Genomic DNA, 20,000 nt, shown 5'->3' with positions numbered 1-20,000 from the left:
GCGTGGAACGCATACGAATAAGTTATTCCTATGCGCGTTTCTACCGAAGAGCTGCCGACGCCAACACCGACACCGACATCGACGCCGACGTCGACGCCGACGACGCGAATCGGACAACTAAACAAATTAATTAACTAAATAATAATAATAATAGTAATAATAATAATAATAATAATAATAATAATAATAATAATAATAATAATGATAATAATAATTTAATTATTATTAAATTAAATTAATAATAATCTATCATTTCTTAGGATACTTGTACGATTGATCGTACGTTGTTAACTTTTCTACGTTGGTGCTTCTTTTTCTTCTTCTTTTCTTTTCTTTTCTTTTCTTTTCTTTTTTTTTGGATTTATTTATTTATTTATTCATTTATTCCTTTTTTCTGTTTTTTTTCTGTTTTCTTTTTTTTTTTTTTTTTTTTTTTTTTAAACGAAGATTTAAAAAAAAAGAAAAAAGGAAGAAAGAAGAACTTCATCAGAAGTTCGAACTTTTTAAAAATAATTTCTCTCGTACACTCGTACTTCATTAATTTATTTATTTATTTATTTAATTATTTATTTCATTTTTTCTTTCTTCTTTTTTTTCGCCTATATCAAAATCGATTTCTCATTTCCTTCATTAGATTATTATAATTATTGTTTATTAATGGATTGAATTTTTTGAAAATAGGAAGAAAGAAAGAAAAAAAAAAACAAGAATTATGATATAAAAGCGAACTTTCATTTTTTATTCTCCCCTCTTGTGAAAAGAAAACATAAAATATACGAGTGATATTCACTCTCGTTCTCGAGAAGTATTTTTGAACAAATCTCTTTCTCTCTCTCTCTCTCTCTCTCTCTCTCTCTCTTGTAAAAGTGAGTCTTAACACGTGAACTGATTACTCGTGTAAACTGCCGCAAAAGTGGCGTAAACGAGCGTGACGCGTTCTCGAGCGTGCCTTACTTTTATCGATTCTTGTATTTTTTTTATGTGATTTCTCATCGTCTCTCTCTTTCTTTCCCTCTCTCTTTTTCTCTCTCTCTCTCTCTTTCTCTCTCTCTTTCTCTCTCTCTTTTTCTTTCTCTCAACGAGAACAGCTGTTCCGAAGACACCTGCCGGAGAAAACGAAATTCCCTTTCGTGGAATACTTTGAAACGCACGATAACGCAAAGCGAACGTTCCTAAACAAGCTAGATAAAACGTCAAAAGAATCGTAATAACATTATGATGTATGACAGTGGTCTGTATATATACAGGGTGTATCGTAAATTCGTAGAAATCGTTTTGTCGATGGATTCTGCATATATGGTCAACTAGGATATACGTTTGTATGAATATATTTTATATATATATATATACATTTTTTGTTCCTTTTTATTACTTTCATATGCAAAATTTAACGTCGAAGAAATTCTTAGAAGTTATGAGACACTGTATATATATATATATATAAATAGATATGAATATCTGAATATTTTATATCGCATCTCATTTTTTTTGTCACAAAATGAATGCTTACTTCATATTCGAAGTATGTTAAATATAACTTATATATACTTTTATATATATGTATTTATATATATATATATATATATATATAATTTTTATTGTATAAAAATTGTTAAATAAAAATAATATACTATAGTATATGCGCTATGAGTACAACTGCATTATATGATTTCATTTCCACGTAATAATTTTTCTTTTTTGAGGTACGATAACAAATTTAGGTGTAAAAGGATTAAGGAAAAATATTACACCACGTTTTTTCTACGACGATCATATGACATGTCTAATTAATAGGACAAATCGGAATTGAATTTTTAAAGGGCGTTAAAAAAGAATTGAGAGAAGGATAAAAAAAAAAAAAAAAAAAAAACGAAAGAAAGGAAAGGAAAAAATATTTGATTCGTTTTTTCGCTTTTCTTTTTTTTTTTTTTTTTTTTCTATTTCCTTAATCGTTCCCGAAATAATAATAATAATAATAATAATAATAATAATAATAATAATAATAATAATAAAAAATAAAAAAATAATAAAAAAATGAAATGAAAAAAAAAAGCAAGGGAAAAGGAAAAAAAACGTTTCTAAGGAGCTAAACGGAAGTATCGATTGAACGTGTCGCGAGACTCGCGGATGTAAAGTTTTAAAGTAAAGTCATGGATTTCCGGTGTGACCTCCGGGGTTCGCAAAGAAACAAGGCCGAGGTTCTTCTCCTCGGCCAAAGGCTGGGTTCGTTGCACGCGTTGGTCTCACAGCAAATGAATCACGAATGTGAACAACCATCGATCATCATTCCTTTCGCTCTTTAAGACTTCTTTATTTTCTTTCTTTATTTATACGCCGATATTATATAACACGACGACAATTATTTATTCGAATAATTATTATTAAATATATGATTAACATATAATCGATAATATCAATATAAATTGATTGATATTCGTAATAAAATATCTCAGTGATAGTAATAATAATATTACTGACGCAATAATAAATCATAAAGATAAAATCTAACTCTTCATTATTTATAATGTCGATTTAAATATTATAAAATATTTTTATCAATTGATTAATTAAAAATAATGATCGATTAAATTGAAATGCGATTCTATATAAAAATATTATTCTTCGTGTTTTTTCCTTTTCTAATCCTCCATCGTTTTTCGCTCAATGAGAAAATTAATGAACGTATGATAAGGAAATAGTTTTTTTCTTTTTCTTTTTGAAACTATTGGCATAAGATTTGAAAAGGAAAGAAAGAAAAAAAAAGAAAATGGCACAATTTCAATGAGAATTAAAGGAAGACCTCGGATAATGTGATATATCGTATTAGTCTCTCGTCGAGTTTAGAAAAAATAAATAAATAAAAAAGAAAATAAAAAAAAAAAAAGAAAATTAAATACAAATTGGAATTTATTTTAATAACATACACGAACATACACACACACACACACACACACACACACACAGACATACAAATGAGATATCTCATGGTACGTTTGAATAACTTTTATCATTTTTCTCAGTTTTTTCTGGTACGTACAAACACGTAATCAATAATTTGATGATTTCATTAAATTCGATCGTTCGATCTAGGAAGATATATATATATATATATATATATATATATAATATTAATGAAATAAATATTTTTATCGTTTAAATGGATAGAACGAAATGGATGTTGGATCGATTAATCTCCACATTCCCTTGACATCACGCCATTGGATTTTTTTTTTTTTTTTTTTTTTCTGACGAGTACGTCAAGGATAAAATTTACGCCACTAAACTGCGAGAATCTTTCAAGGTCTCTGTCTCTGGATTTCTGAAGCTTTCGATACAATCACTTCGGACATCATATTGCATTGGATCTGGAAGAAACTCGCGTTGAGACTATAGATATATTACGTTTACATCATCATCAGAGAGAAAGAGATAGATAGATAGTGTGTGTGTGTGAGAGAGAGAGAGAGAGAGAGAGAGAGAGAGAGAGAGACAGAGAGAGAGAGAGAGAGATTATGTTGTTCAAGTGCATTGATTTCTTTTTCCTTTTTCTTTTTTTTTTCTTTCTTTTTTTTTTTTTTTTTTTTTTTTTTTTTTTTTTTTGAAACTTGACGCATTCTGTGAGTCATACGTGGCAATAAATATTGTACGTATCTTTATTCCATATATTTATTTACAACATAAAAAAATTCTGACACTTTCATTGTCCACATCCTATATACGTATACTATATATATATATATATGTATTACTTTTTTATGCGTATATTATACGAACATGTATATATAGATATATTTTTTATTCGTTTAAAAATAATTGAATAAGAAATAATTTTACTTAAAATTTTACTTACACAATTGCGTGTTTAGAATGCGATTAGAACATTGCGTTATCATCCTTATCATCGTAAATTTTTTTGATTTTTCTAATCATCGAGACCAGTCGTATAATTAGAAATTTTCAAAACGAAAGTAAAATTGAACGATGAAAGAAATTGAATGTATTTAGATTTTAATGATAGTCCGTCGAAATTGTTTAAATTAATTGAAAGTATGGAATCGTATCATCTCTCTCTCTCTCTCTCTCTCTTTTTTTATCGTAATAAAAATTGACTTCAAATGAAAATAAAATTTGTATAGAAATTTCTTTGAATTAAAACTACATAATACAGGAAGATGAAGAAAATTTCATGAAGAAAATTTCTAATCTTTGATAGATCAGTAATGATAATAAACTATAAGTTAGAGAGTTTAGTCGGTTTATTGTGACGATCAAATCCTCCTCTTTAACCTTTTCTTCTTAAGAAAGAGAGAGAGAGAGAGAGATAGAGAAAGAAAGAGAGAGAGAGAGAGGGAAAAAGAGAGAGAGAGAGTTTTAAGTGTCCCCTTGTGTGTAGGTCGCATAACAAAGCGCATTGTTGCGTTCACTCGACCCAGATCGCATGCTAACTTTACATACATACATACATACATACATACATACATACATATATCCACATCTGTGTAAATAAAAACAATAAAAAAAAAAAAAAAAAAAAAAAAAAAAAAAAAAAAAAGGGTAAAAAGGAACGGAAGTTTAAATGATCCCTTTCTTTTTTACTTTTGCATTAATGAAATTCTTGAAATTTATAATATATTCTTTTTATTCAAGGAAAAAAAAAAAAAATTGGAATGGATTTTTCAGATAATTTCTTTTCTTTTCTTTTTTTTTCTTCTTTTTTTTCCTTACATCGGCTTACAAATCGACACCTTTTTCTCTTTCCTTTTGACTTATTAAACTAACTCGTATAAATCGTACAGCTATAATAAATTTAACATATATGCAATTAATTTTAAGTTTTCGTACGTATAGATCATATAATACAATGTGTCTCGCGTAATAAGTGGATAATATTTTTAAGGATAATTTCAGTAAATCTAAACAATAATATTTAAAATGATATAATATGATATGATAATCAAATAGGAAGTACAATATACGTTTGTATGAACTTTTATGTTGTTTTCTTTTTGTTTTTTCCCTCGTTTTCTTTTGCCCTTTCTCTTTTTTTCCTCTTTCTTCTTTTTTATTGCTTTCTTAACCAGCCATAACCACCAAGTCATAAAATATTTTCCAATTTATTCTTTGACACCACGTATATATATATATATATATATATATATATATATATATATATATATATATATATATTATTACAGCATACATACATACATATCAACTTGTAAGCGTGATGTAAACGAATAAAATAATCATTATTTTCCATTATTTCTTTACGAACCCGCATTACCATTTAACTTGAGGGCAATAAAGAAAAAAAATAGGGGGAAAAAAAAGAAGAAAAAAAAAAAAAAAAGAAAAGGAAAAAAAAAAAAAAAAAAAAAAAAAAAAACGACGAGCTACATAAGACTCGCCCGCATATTTAGTTACGGTTTTTGAATTTACGATTTCAGGGCTGAAAGATCCAATTGAATGATCCTTTAACGTGGCAATTCATACGCTAATGAGCAATAAAAAAAAAAAAGAAAAAAAAAGAGAAAGAAGAATGAATAAAAAAAATTATTCAATTTATATTTTGGAAATATTTTAATCAAGACCGATCCTTGTAAATATTAAAACTATTATAATTTTTATGAAAATTTTTCTTTCTAATTTTTCTTTTTTTTTCCTTTTCTTTTTTTCTTTTTTTTTTAATTCCATTCTCTCTCTCTCTCTCTCTCTCTCTCTCTCTCTCTCGCTCTCGCTCTCTCTTTTTTTCCATCTTATACATTTAAATATAAAATATCGAAAGATAAAATATATTTTACACGTTACATCTAAAATACATTCTCACTATTATTATATTTACAATATACATTTTGTATCTCGAATATATATTTTGTTATAGATATATACATTTCTAATTCGTTATGAGTTCAATTTTCTAACAACTATTTCTTTTTTTTCCTTTCTTTTCTTTGTCTCTCTCTCTCTCTCTCTCTCTCTCTTTTTCTTTTTCTTTTTTCTTCTTCCTTTTAAATCAGCGCGATTTTATTCAACGCAATAAATCTCTCTCTCTCTCTCTCTCTCTCTCTCTCTCTCTTTCCCTCATTTTTTTTCTCTTTTTATCTTTATTTCCTATCTCAACTCTATCTAATCTATCTATCTATCTATCTGATTATATTCTCGTTGTCATGGTTAATTTTACCAGGACGGATGTAAGAAGAGAAAATAATGAGTGTATTAACTCTATTAACGATTAACGAGTTTCTTTTTTCTTCTTAATTATCTCGAAAATTATAAATATATATATGTATATATGAAGAGAGAGAGAGAGAGAGAGAGAGAGAGAGAGAGATGCATATAACCAGATAAATGTTATCTATCAAAGAAAGAAAGAGACAGATAGATAGGAAAGAGATAGATAGATAGATAGATAAAGAAAGAGTCAGAGAACTGAATCGAGTTTGGTTCGCACGATCTTTCGAGTTATATCGGTAACGATCGCCTGTGTAAATTGAAGCGAAATAAAACTTTGTCCGTCGTTCGAAACGACTCTCTTAGATTACTATTAATCGGTTACACTCGAGGGAATCCGGAAATGGCAAAAAGACATCGTGTTATTCTATCGCGATATATCGATATCTCGCGGTCTTTTCGAAATAAAGCCGGCGCCAACGTCGTCGAAGGAAGATGAACGAACTTAACGATCCTTTTCCCAGGCACACCCTCTCTCTTTCTCTCTCTCTCTCTCTCTCCCTCCCTCTCTCTCTTTCTCTCTCTATCTCTCTCTTTCTCTCTTTCTCTCTCTTTATTACGTTATCAATATCCTCTCATTTAAATAGAAGAGTATTACGGTGTAAAAGATATTGAAAATAGATTAGACGAATACTTACGTAGCTCGTTATTTAATCATCGTAACAAAACGAGTTTTATTCCTTTTGATATCAATTATCTGATAATAATTATAATTATTATAATCATAATAATAATAATAATAATAATAATAATAATAATAATATGAAGAAGAAAAAGATTATTAAATACGAAAGATATTTATTTAGAAAAAATACTAAAGTATATTTATTCGTTTTATATAATTGAACCGATATAATTGATTTGTTAATTTAACGAAATCGATTAATTCGATAATACAAAAATTGAAGAAATACGACCATGGATTAATATAAATTGTCATTAATAAATTTAATAATATAATATAATTAAATTTTATTATTAATATAATAATAAAATTATCTTTACAATATATATGCAAATAAACATTGTTAGAACAAGTATGAAGTCGATTTGCATTGCATTCGACTTGCATACGAATTCCATTGAAAAGCTATTCTAATGCAATTAAATTATATAGTTAATCAGATTGATTTTTACAATGAATTATTATTTTTTTTTTATTCGACCGGCCAAATAAAATTTGATCGTTCAATCATATTTAAATAACGTTAATTAAAGAAAATTTATATTATGAATATGAAAAAGTGAGGATTATCGATCAAATGTGCTTTGACATTAAAAAAAAAAAAAAAAAAAAAAAAAAAAAAAAAAAAAAAAAAAAAATCCGAAAATATTTTTTTCCAAAAAACAAAACACAATTAAACCAAACAAAACAAAACAAAACAAAACAAAACAAAACAAAACAAAACAAAAAAAGCATTATTGAACGATTAAAATTGTTCTCATGCCGTTTATAGAAATTGTTCGGAAATTGTAAGATCAGTTTTACTATCGTGGGATACGTACACACATACATACATACATACAGGTACATTTCTGTCGAAGCACGTGTGAGATCGTAAATATAAGTAAACATTATGGTTCGTAGTCGGAATTCTCTATTTTGTTTTCTTCTCTTTTCGTTTTACTTTTTCTCCTTCTCTCTCTCTCTCTCTCTCTCTCTCTCTCTCTCTTTCTCACATACACACACACATATTCTTTACCAATACAACGAACTTGGCTCTGCGGTGCTTTTGCTGTTGATCCTAACGGTGCTCTTCCTTTCTCTCTCTCTCTCTCTCTCTCTCTCTCTTTTTCTCGGATCATCTTAGCCTCCTTCTTTCTCTTTTCCTCTTTCTCTCTTACATTCTGTTCATGTAAGCGTTGCGTCACGTAGTGTCACGAGACTAGGAGACCTATCCCTGTTTTCTATGCAGATTTCACACACATATACATATATATGTACATAAGCTTGAACAGATATATATATATATATATATATATATGTATGTGTGTGTGTGTGTGTGTTTAAGTTATATTATGCATGTATGTATATCGACGCTACATCGAAGCAAAAACCAAGTATGTATCCTGCAAATGTATGGCAACCGAGGAGATCCAAGATCTTTTGCACACTTTCGCGAATTTGCTCTCATGGGAAAGAGGCAGAAAAAAAAAAGATAGTAATAATAATATATACATACATATATATATATATATATATATATATATATATACATATATAGGAGAAAGATTCCTAGCGGTTACCAGCTCATCTGGAAAATTTTCTAGTAACCTAGTGACACGCTGACTACCGAGAAGAAGGCGTTCGTTAAGAGTAACGTGGTTTAAGCCGTATCTCAAGCTGGACCAAATCGGGATGCTGAATCGATTCGCACGAACTCGTAACGGTATCCCGGACTTCGATCCTCTTGAACCTTCTCAATCACCCATCTCTTTTACTATTACTCCATTGCCGTTCAATTTTTTTTGCCTTTTTTTTTTTTTCTTTTTTTCTCTTCTTTTTCTTTTTTTTTTTTAAAGATATCTAACGTACAGCTAGAAAACTGGAAGATGAACTTATCGATCCTGCGATTCGATATGACTTTTATTCGTTTCGATTCGATCGTTTCGAAAAACCTGCTGTATAATTTTTTATTAATAAAATTGTGGAAAAATTAATTAACGTTGCTGAATTTTGTAACATTTTCTTTTTTTTTTCCGTTTAAAAAACTGATATCGATTATATATCATTCGTAATTTCGTAATTTTTAAGAAATATATATACACCCACACACACATTATATATATATATATATATATATATAATTATATCGTAGTGAAGAAAAAAAACGCAGATAAATATATTTTACATTTTAATTGTTGATTCTCAATTCTCAAGACATATGAATAAATGATTAATTTCATGACGAAAAGTGAGGAAAAAAAAAAGAAAAAGTAAAAGAGAAAGAAAAAGATGGAAGGAAAAATTTTAAACAATAATTAAAAAAAATACGTATATAAGGATAAAAGTGATTTCAAATTTATACGGCCTAATGTAAAGACCTTGACGTAAATGTATTCACGATAAATATGTATCCCATTGCATTTCAAAAAGAAAAATATTGAAGGTGAAATTAATGATGGTACGATAAAATCGTATATCGATTATCGTCAAAAGAGAAAAGAAAGAAAGAAAAAAAAAAACGTAGGTAAATATATTTTATATTTTAATGTAATAAATGGTATTCATTGATATTCAACAACGAAGACAAACGTAGATTAATTCTCGTTGAATGTTGCGTTCTAAGGAGAGAAAGGGACAGAGAAAGAGAGAGAGAGAAAGAGAGAGAGAGAGAGAGAGAGAGAGAGAGAGAGAGAGAGAGAGAGAGAATGGAGGTCAAAGGTCGCGAGTGTCGATATATCGGTTACGCGAGAAGGCTAAGAAGATGAGAAAGACTTCTCGAAAGCGAGTTTAAAGCAGTTAGACTTGTTCGAGAGGCGTGGTCTGTCCCTTTTGCCCTTTCTGCCCTTTGTCATCTCTTTTTATCTACCTATCGACCATTCTCAACATTCTCCCTCATATTATATACGTACAATATGTACGTATGTATTTATCTATTAAATGTATTGTATGTACAATATGTATGTATGTATGTATGTATATATGTATGTATCTAGTAATATATAATACGTATTGAGTAGGTTAATTCACGTAAATATGCAAAATAATTTTATAAATATCAATGTTATCGTTGAATATCTTCGTATGTATGCATATATATATATATATATATATATATATATATATATATATATATATTTTATACTTCGTTCAATAATCTTTGTATTATTTTATTTACTATAATATTATTACGTATGTTAATATTATTGTATATAATATTATTATTACGTATATATGTACGTAGCATATATATATATTAAAAAATTTCGAAAGAATTTAAAGAAAGAAAAAGGATTTCAAAGTTCATTAATTTCCATTATCGTTATCATAACAAAACAAATTTAAACATACTTATACGTAATTCTTTTGAAATTTATTAATTCACACATTTTCATTATCCCGAAATAATATATTTATATTATTTTCTCATAGAAAAATATTGACGATACGGTATGTGCGTATATAACACGATGCTTACGATATCAGTGAGATTATTCCCATAAAAAAAAGAAAAAAAAGAAAAGAGAGAGAGAGAGAGAGAGAGAGAGAGAGAGAGAGAAAAATTCATTTTAGACGACATCACTTCTGTAATTCAATTTAAGAGAATAAACGTTCATCTTAATTGTTATCTAGTTATCTATTATCGCTATATAAAAGCATGATATCGTTAGATATCGTTAGATAATTCATTCAACGAGATTATTCTAATGAAATTCTCGAATTACTAATCGAATAGGAGCTACCGTTTACGACTAGCTACGACGAATCAACACGAACTCTCTTTACGGTATTCCAGCAATGCATGCGTTGAGAATCTCCTTCTTCTCCTCCTCCTCCCACCCCTACTGCTCCCGCCATCTCCTCCCCCTCCTCCTCCTCCCGCTACCCCTTCCCACCATGACTGGCATGTATGTACGCATTCCACAAACTAACGGCATCATCAACTTCTTGGAATTCTTCCGCCATCTTTCCTCTCGCGCCTATCGATAGGCACGAGAGAGAAATTGGGGTGAGTTTAGCACGATAAACCTTCCCTTTCGCCGACTCGCTTCAAAGCGTTCGATGATCGACGTTATAAAAGCTTCCCGTTTGTTTTTTCTTCTCTTTTTATACATACCGATATATATACATATACATATATATACATATGTATGTATTTATGTATGTATGTATTATATGATATTTATTTTTTCTTTAAACATATACGTGAATATAAATATTGTATGTGTAATATATAATGTATAGGGGATGATTAGTCAGGCTGGGTATCGTAGCCATTTTGCTTGTTAAAGTATACTTGTAATGACGCTGTATGATAATGATAACGGTGTACCTTTAAAACAGGTATATGTGTATGTATGTGTATGTATATGTATATATATATATATATAGTATTGTTGTTTATACGTTACATAATTATGTTACATATGTATATATGTATGTAATTTATATGTTGAATATTTCTATTTTAAATATGTCCCGTATATATTTTTTTAATTTTATATATCGATATTTTATATTTCAATATATGTATAACTTCATCTATATGTATATATATATATATATATATATACATCTATATATTATACAATCACTATTATAAAAAATATTATATCGTTTACGCAATTCCAATGGCGATATTCTTGTTCGACAGTCTTTGCAATAAATAAAATCGGGAAATTCTTTTTTTCTCCTTTTTCTTTTTTTTTCTTTTTTTTTTTTTTTGTATTTGATTTACTACAAAACTGGAAATTTCTTTTTTGTAAGAAAATAATCATCAAGTTATATCTTTCGTTCTTTCCTTTTTTATTAATAAAATTCTTAAGAAATTTTTTTTCTCCATCGTTAAAAGTAATTAAGATATTCACGTTTCCAGTTTTAAAAGACTTACCCGGTATATATCCTTCTCTCTCTCTCTCTCTTTCTTTCTCTCTCTTTATCTCTCTCTCTCTCTCTCTCTCTCTCTCTCTTTTTTTCTCTTTCTCTATCTCGAGAACTATACAACAATAGGGTGGAGCAAATTCCACCAATTAGAAAGACTGATGACTTAATTTCATTACAATGTCCTCCATATAATATATTAAGATATACAGAGTATGTAATTATATACAGAGTGTCCCACGTAAATTGTTCACAGATTATTAATACTATATATATATATATATACGTATAAATTTTTCACATGCTTCTAAATATTAGTAAAATTAAACAAGTCGAACATAAGCGTAACGATACAATTTAATATATATATATGCATGTATGTATGTATGAATGTATGTATGTATGAATGTATGTATGTATGTATGTATGTATGTATGTATGTATGTATGTATTGTTCAAGTATTTACAGTATACCTTGTTTTCCTTCGTCCATTTAAATTACAAACACGATGACCAATTCGCATTGGAGGATAAAATTAATAAAATGTCTAGATCCGATAAAGATCCGGCTTTCTCGATCCAAACAGGGTAATGGTCGAATAATCGTAAACAAAATCGAACGTTTAAAGGACACGAAATTTTCGAAAGGAAGGATGTCACTCGAAAGAAGGTCGATAATAAAATCCGAAGGTCTTTTCCTTCGTGAAATTTTACAATAATAATTGTCGTGTTTTCATGGTCGATTTTTACAAACGAATTCGATATAATCGATACAGGATATCTAGATGTACAAATATTTATATAAAATATTTTAACGAGGATCATTTTTATTTCTTCACATATACACATATATATATATATATATATATATATATATATATATATATATATATATATACATAGTTACATCTTATTTTCATATGTAAATCAAAAACATCTCTATACCTTTAACTTTAATCGATATGTACAAATTAATGGAGTAATTATTAGAGAAAGAGAGAGAAAAAAAAATATATATATATATATATATACGTATTTGTTTTCAATTAATATGTCAATGTAAGTAATAAAATCTTAACGAGTGATATTTTATTTTGCAATTAGTTCTTATTTACGTTTAACTTTTCTCATCTACCTTCTGATTCTCTCATCCTTATCTATCCCTCATCCCCTCCCTCAGTAAATTAATCAGATTATTTTCACAAGGAAACACCGATAACGTTTTAACATCGATCAACGTTCTATCGTTTAATCGATGCCTACGGTGTTCTTACTCGTAATATACTCCCATAACGGAACAAACGGTATCTTCTCTTGCTTTCTTGATGACTGATAATTGCAAACGATAAATCGTTTAAAGATTTTAAGTCGCTAACATCGGATATTCAATTAAGAAAAGCAAATCATTCGTTATTGATATTATCACCTGCGTAATCCTAACAATTTTATAAGCTTATATTTATTTCGTTATTAATTAAACAAATGAAAATGTATTATTGTATTAATATTGATTACGAAAGAAAACGTTTGTATGAAAATTATGACGATTGGTAACAACGACGATGACAACTAAGACAATGACGACGATAACGATTATAATGATGATGATGATGATGATGATGATGATGAATACTATTATTTTATTCTTCTTCTTATTATTATTATTGCTATTATAATTATTATCACTTTTACTATTACTATTTGTAACATTTATTATATATATATATATATATATATATATATATATATATATATATTGTAATTACTTGAAATAAGATTAGAAAAATGTATAAAAAAAAATAATAAAAAAAAAGAAAAAAAGAAACAAAAAGAAGAAAAATAATAATTAAATAAGAAAGTATATATATATATATATATATATATATATATATATATATATATATGCGTATTATACGATTAATTTATTCCAAAAAAAAAAAAAAAAAGAAAAAAGAAAGAAAAAGAAAATAAATGAAATAACAAAAAAAAAAAAAAGAAAAAAAAAGAAAAAAAAGAAAAGAAAAAAAGAAATAAATAAATTTTTAAGTTAAAAAAAAATCTCGAAGAAAATAAATAAAAATTTTTCTTCGTGTTCGTCTCGAAGTGAATGCTCGATTCTATCCTCTCTCGGATTGAGAAAGGTTACACTCTATTGGGTCCAGAAGTGAAAAGCCAACACGCGAGTAGTATAACGGACAGATACACATACATACATACATACATACATATATATATATATATATATATATATATATATATATGTATATATATATATATATATATATATATATATCTTATATCGATGGTTTCCTTTCGAAACAACTCTCCGTTACGAGATAAAACATGCTTGCGACTGCCGTAATTACGTCGTCTCATTCGGTGTGGCCACGAGAGAGATAGATAGATAGATAGAGAGAGATAGAGAGAGAGAGAGAGAGAGAGAGAGAGAGAGAGAGAGAGAGAGAGAGAGAGAGAGAGAGAGGGGGGTGTGGATTAGGAATAAAGAAAGAAATAAAATAATTAAATAAGTCGTTACATTTCAAGATACATTATTGAAAAATCATTGCATTTAAAATCAACACTTAGATATAATTAATACGTACTGTATTTTTTCTTCCTCTTATTTGTTTTTTTTTTTTCTCCTTTTTTTTTCTCTTTTTTCTCGCCCCCTCCCCCTTACCCCTTTGCACATTTTCAGTTTTGTCATTAGATGCGAAATATTAAAAAAAATTTTGTAGTTTGTTGTCGATATTATTCAATCAAATACGAAATATTGCGCAGATTACGAAATTACATATTTTATCATCCCGATAATATTATTATTCAGTAAGAGATAAGATTATTAAATTTATATTGTACCGAGGATAATGTTATTGAAAAATTAAAAATAATATCTAAATGATTAATAATACAAAAAAAATTAAAAAAAAAAATCAATAAATTAATAAATAAAAAAGAAATATTATATATATATATATTCAAATCGATTTAGTAAATATGAAATGCAAGATTTCCATCGAAGTTGGATATACAAATATTTTATCTTTTTAATCGTTCGTTTCAAAGACGAAGGTCGTACTTTCCCTTTCCATTCTCGATCGATCTCGAAATAAATCGGATAAGTCGATTAAGGGAAAGGTCAAAGAGATTGAAAGAGAGAAAGAGAAAGAGAAATAGAAAGAGAAAGAGATAGAGATAGAGATAGAGAAAGAGAGAGAAACAGAGACGAAGATAGGCAAGTTGAACCCGACGAACGTCGGGTCTTCGACCTGACACGGTGGGCGCCAACAGAAGAGAAACGAAGAGTGTAATTCTCTCTCTGTCTCTCTCTCTCTCTCTCTCTCTCTTCTTTTCTCCTTTGCACTCTCTTCTGTATGCTGTGCAGAGCCACTTTGCCACGACACAGCCATAAACATCACTGAATGGAGACCACCCACCGGGCTTGCACACTTCTCGGAAGCGTTCTTGTGCGTTTCAGCGAAATGACTTCGAGTTCACTCGCATCTTTTCTCAACTCGCAAAAATTCATTTCGAAAATAGACAGAAGTAAAGAAATAAGGGGTGGGTAGGAGATAGGGATAAAGCATAGGGCAGACGATAGAGAAAGAGAGAGAGAGAGAGAGAGAGAGAGAGAGAAATTTCTTTGCTTCGTGAAATTGATTTGATTACGATCGGAAAACATAATCGAGCGTTGTAACAATTAGAAATTCACTCGAGTATTGTATCAATCGAATGAGAAAAAAAAATCGTTTAAGACAATACAAACATAATTAGAAACTAAAAATATAAAAAAATTCGTTTACCTTTAACGCCATTACTCTATGATGGGATACTCTATGAGAAGGAGATATTTAAAAAATTTACTTTAATTAAATTTAATTTAAAAATAAAAGTTTCTAGTGGAGAGAAAAATGAAGAAAAAAAAAAAAAAAAAAAAAAGAAAGAGAAGAAAAAAAGGAAAATTGAAAAGAAAAAAAAGGTAAAACGAATAACGAGATAACGTTTGCGATATATATATATATATATATTACGAGAATGAACGAACATGATGGCCGTCCTTAATGCTTCTTAGCGATAAGATACGAATAAAGAAATATTTAGAAAATCGAAAGATAGTTATAGAGACAAATAAAATCTTTGAGATAAAACACACGACATGATGATGATTCGTTGGCGTCTAATACTTGTTTGCGATAGAATACGAAAGAAATAAATGCATAGAAAAGTTAAGGTTATAAGGTGTACGCTTAGTGTAATAGTCCAGTATAAAAAAAAAAAAAAAAAAAAAGAGAAAAGAAGGAAAAAAGAAATAAAACGTTCTAGTAGTAAAAAAGAAAAGGAAAAAACGTTCGAGATAAAAAAAAAACAACTACACAGCACACACACACACACACAGCACACATACACACAAGACGTGATAAATCTGTTGGTATCTAATACTTGTTAGCGATAGGATACGAATGAGAAGACATTTCGAAAATCGTAAGGAAGAGATATATCATGGCTGATGTAAAATTCTAGTCAAAGAAAAGAAAAGAAAAGAAAAAAAAAAAAAACTTTCTAGATAAAACACACACATGACATGATAGTTCGTTCGTCGGCGCCTAATGCTTTTTCGCGATACCATTGGCCAATGAAGAAATATCTGAAGGCAAAATTGAAAGGAAGAGGTACGGTAAAAAAAAAAAAAAAAAAAAGAAAAAAAAAGAGAAGAAGAAAAAACGATCAAAAGAAAGAGAAAAAAAAAAGAAGAGGAAGAAAAAAGCAAGCATACGTTCGAGATAGAACACACGACACGATTCAATTCAGTTTTGCTTTAAATGCCACTTCGCTATACGATACGTATGATGAGATATTTATAAAGTTTAAACAAACGATAAAAAATAACAAGAAAAAACAAAAAAAAAAAAGAAAAAAAAAAAAAAAAGAGAACAGAAAAAAAAGTGAAGAAAAAAATGTTCAGAACAAAAACACACGACACGGATAAATCAATTGTATCTAATGTTTCTTACGTTATACGATATGAATGATAAAGATGACTAAGAAGTTGTTGAATGATAGAAGGATAGATTTAAAAAAAGAAAAAAGAAAGAAAAAAAAAGACGTATTAAAGTTTTATCGTATTTTTATTTATTTATTTATTTATTTATTTTTTCTCTATACTTTTGTTAAACTCCGGTTATAGATAATGGGAATGATCGGCGTACGCAGAAAATTATATTCATATTAATCTCATTATAACGAACGATAATAAGATCGTATCGCGACTTAAAGAATATAAAGAAATTGAAAGAAAATGAGATGTCGATTAATGAATCCCCTCATGAATGAATCCGATTATCGAAAGGTAATAGATAATTATCCAATGCAAATTAACATTTAACGTTTGCATTAACGTTTTATCTCGTACGTTTTAAAACAAAAAAAAAAAACAAAAAAAAAAAAGAAAAAGTTCCAAACGACTTATCTAAAGATGACCGATAGAAATATTAAACGGAGTTATATGGATAATTACAAGGAAATTCTTGATCGAGATTAGAAAAAAAAAAAAGAAAAAAAAAAAGAAAAAAAAAAAAATTGGAAATGTTCGAAAAGACAAGAAAAAGAAAGGAAAGAAAAAAAAGAGAGAAAAAAAGGATGACGCGAAGTAAAAGAAAATCAAACGAAAAATGGATTATTCTATTTAATTGATTCGTAGCTAATGAAGTTTGGAAAATAATTATGCCATCACACGAGGGACTGACGGCGATCGCTTCGACATTCTTAACAAGCTAAATCTAATCGTTGGATGTAGAGAAAAAAGAAAGAAAAGAAAAAAAAAAAAAAAAAGAAGCAAAACAAAACAAAGGAGAAAAAAAGAAGGGAAGAATGAAGAAGAAAAAAAGAAGAGAAAGTAGATATTAGGAGCGGACGAACCGTTCAATGACGTTACAAGTAGTTGAAAAATAGTTGAAGAGCGTGTCGATCGATCGATGGATGGATGCGATAGATCGATCTATCGATCTATCGATCGATCGGTAACTTCCGACCGATGGTAGCTGATTAAAATAGTAGTAGTGCTACTGCTATTGCTCTCTCTCTCTCTCTCTCTCTCTCTCTCTCTCTCTATCTCTCTCTCTCTTTCTTTCTCTCTTTCTTTCTCTGAACATCCGCTACGAGTTCTTGTCGAAACGCGTGATAGGTGAACAGCCGGTTCGCGAGATCTCGACTACTCCTCGTTTCATTCTCGTCGTCTTCTTCGTCGTCGAACGTGACGAGGCAAGATAACTTATCAGGTGACTTTCCACGAGTTATTAGTCAGATTGTGTTCGAAAGAGAGAGAGAGAGAGAGAGAGAGAGAGAGAGAAAGGTATAAAGTAGGATAGAAAAAATCTATATTTGTATGAACGTTAGATGTGTATGATTATTTTAATTTAATATAAACTAAAAAAAAAATATATATATATATATATAAATAAATAAATAAATGTATATAAATGTATATAAATATATATAAATAAATAAATAAATGTATATAAATATATATATATATATATATAAATAAATAAATAAATGTAAATAAATGTATATAAATGTAAAATAAATGTATACCTATAATGGAATATTCATAATATATTTAAAAGTATTGAATAAAAAAAAAATATATATATATATATGTATGTATATATATATATGTATATGTATATATATGATATATTAATCGAATATTGATACGAAATTCAGAAAAAAAATTGTTCGTTTAAAAGAACACAATGAATTCAATATTATACTGTGTTTGAATTTTTATTCGAGATAATAAAGCTCGATTAAAAAAATTCTATTCGTACGAGGTAATTAATATGATAAATGTTTTCTCTTTCTCTCTCTCTCTCTCTCTCGTTTTTACCTAAATAAATTTTTTATCAAAGTAACGTATATACATATATACGAAGAATGCGTAGATGGTCTTTGCGTGCCGGCACTTTTCATCCCTCTAGATCATAATAAAATCATACGTCATAGTCCAACGATAATAGGTAGCTCTAGAAGCGAACACGGGATTACACGTCTTCGTGCGAAGAGTTTTACGATCATTCTCCCCTTCTCTTCACCCTCTTCCTTCTCATCATCCCTCCCTTTCGCCATCTTTTCGAAGGCTCCTTGAGTTATGTAACTTCGAGCGTTTAGAGCTTAGGAGAATAAGAGATCGTACGTTTTCGTTCGATCTTCCGTTCGAGTGAAGAAATGATCGTTGAAAAAGAAGGAGGAAGAGGAAGAAGAGAAAAAGAAAAAGAAGAAGATGAAGAAGAAGTGGAAGATCGAAGATCGCACGTTTTTTCTTTTTTTTTTTTTTTTTTCTTCCTTTTTTCTTTTTCTTTCTATCGTAGATAATCCTTGCGGCCACGAAAGAATTTCCTCTTTTGCGTATAACCTCCCGTATAATCTTATTATCTTTATCTATTATTTCTAGATATATAATGTAGGAATAAATATATAAAATTAATCTATCCTTATATATTCCGTGAAACATTGCGATTACGAAAGTTACTTAATTATTAAAAAATTTTTTAATGATTAGATACACACACACATATACAGAGAGAGAGAGAGAGTGAGAGAGAGAGAAAGAGAGAGTATGTGAGAAAGAAAGAGAGAGGGACAACATTAATATTTTATGAAGTATTATTTATAATGTATAATAGGAATATATTTAAATTAATGTTATTATATTAATAATAATTAATATAATAATTTATATTAATAAATTAATAAATTAATTTAATATAATAGTAATAAATTAATATAATAATTTATATTAATGAATATAAATATTTATTATTTTATAATATATATATATATATATGTTCTATATATATATATCTATGTATTATAGATTGGTTCCGAAAAATTTGTTCGTATGTAAGGATATAAATCTTTGACTTGATTGCCACACGAATAATATAAACAAAATAATATTTTAGTTGTAGGAATTTTCTCGTTTTCTTTTTCTTAATTTTTTCTTTTTTTTTTCTTTTTTCTTCTTTCTTTTTTTTTTTTTTTTTTTTTTTTTTTTTTTGTTTTAAATATACAAAATGTCCGTCCGTTCACATATGTACGTCCGCAGCAAATATCTCGCGCAAATGGTCGAACTTACTTAAAGGAAAGTTTAAATAAGTGAAAAAAATTTGCACGGTTCTGGCACGACTACGAAGAACATGCAAATGATTTCTTTTTTTCCTTCTTG

General features: G+C 28.3%; 1 protein-coding gene across 9 annotated transcripts in view; it reads right to left on the bottom strand.

The window, feature by feature from the left end:
• Window positions 1-20,000, bottom strand: part of LOC124951655 — a 164,755-nt gene that overhangs the window by 9,878 nt on the left and 134,877 nt on the right. The window contains exon 8 of one of the 9 annotated variants that reach the window (XM_047500399.1): window positions 1-117. This exon is cut by the window's left edge and continues 341 nt beyond it. The exons of the other annotated variants lie outside the window; for them this stretch is intronic. The gene's annotated coding sequence lies outside the window, so the exon portion shown is untranslated. The remainder of the gene's footprint in view (window positions 118-20,000) is intronic. 9 annotated transcript variants of the gene reach the window in all.

Source organism: Vespa velutina, chromosome 9, assembly GCF_912470025.1.
Source record: "Vespa velutina chromosome 9, iVesVel2.1, whole genome shotgun sequence".
Taxonomy (NCBI): domain Eukaryota; kingdom Metazoa; phylum Arthropoda; class Insecta; order Hymenoptera; family Vespidae; genus Vespa; species Vespa velutina.
The sequence above is the reverse complement of the archived record's forward strand: the minus strand, read 5'-3'. Positions and strand labels throughout refer to the sequence as shown.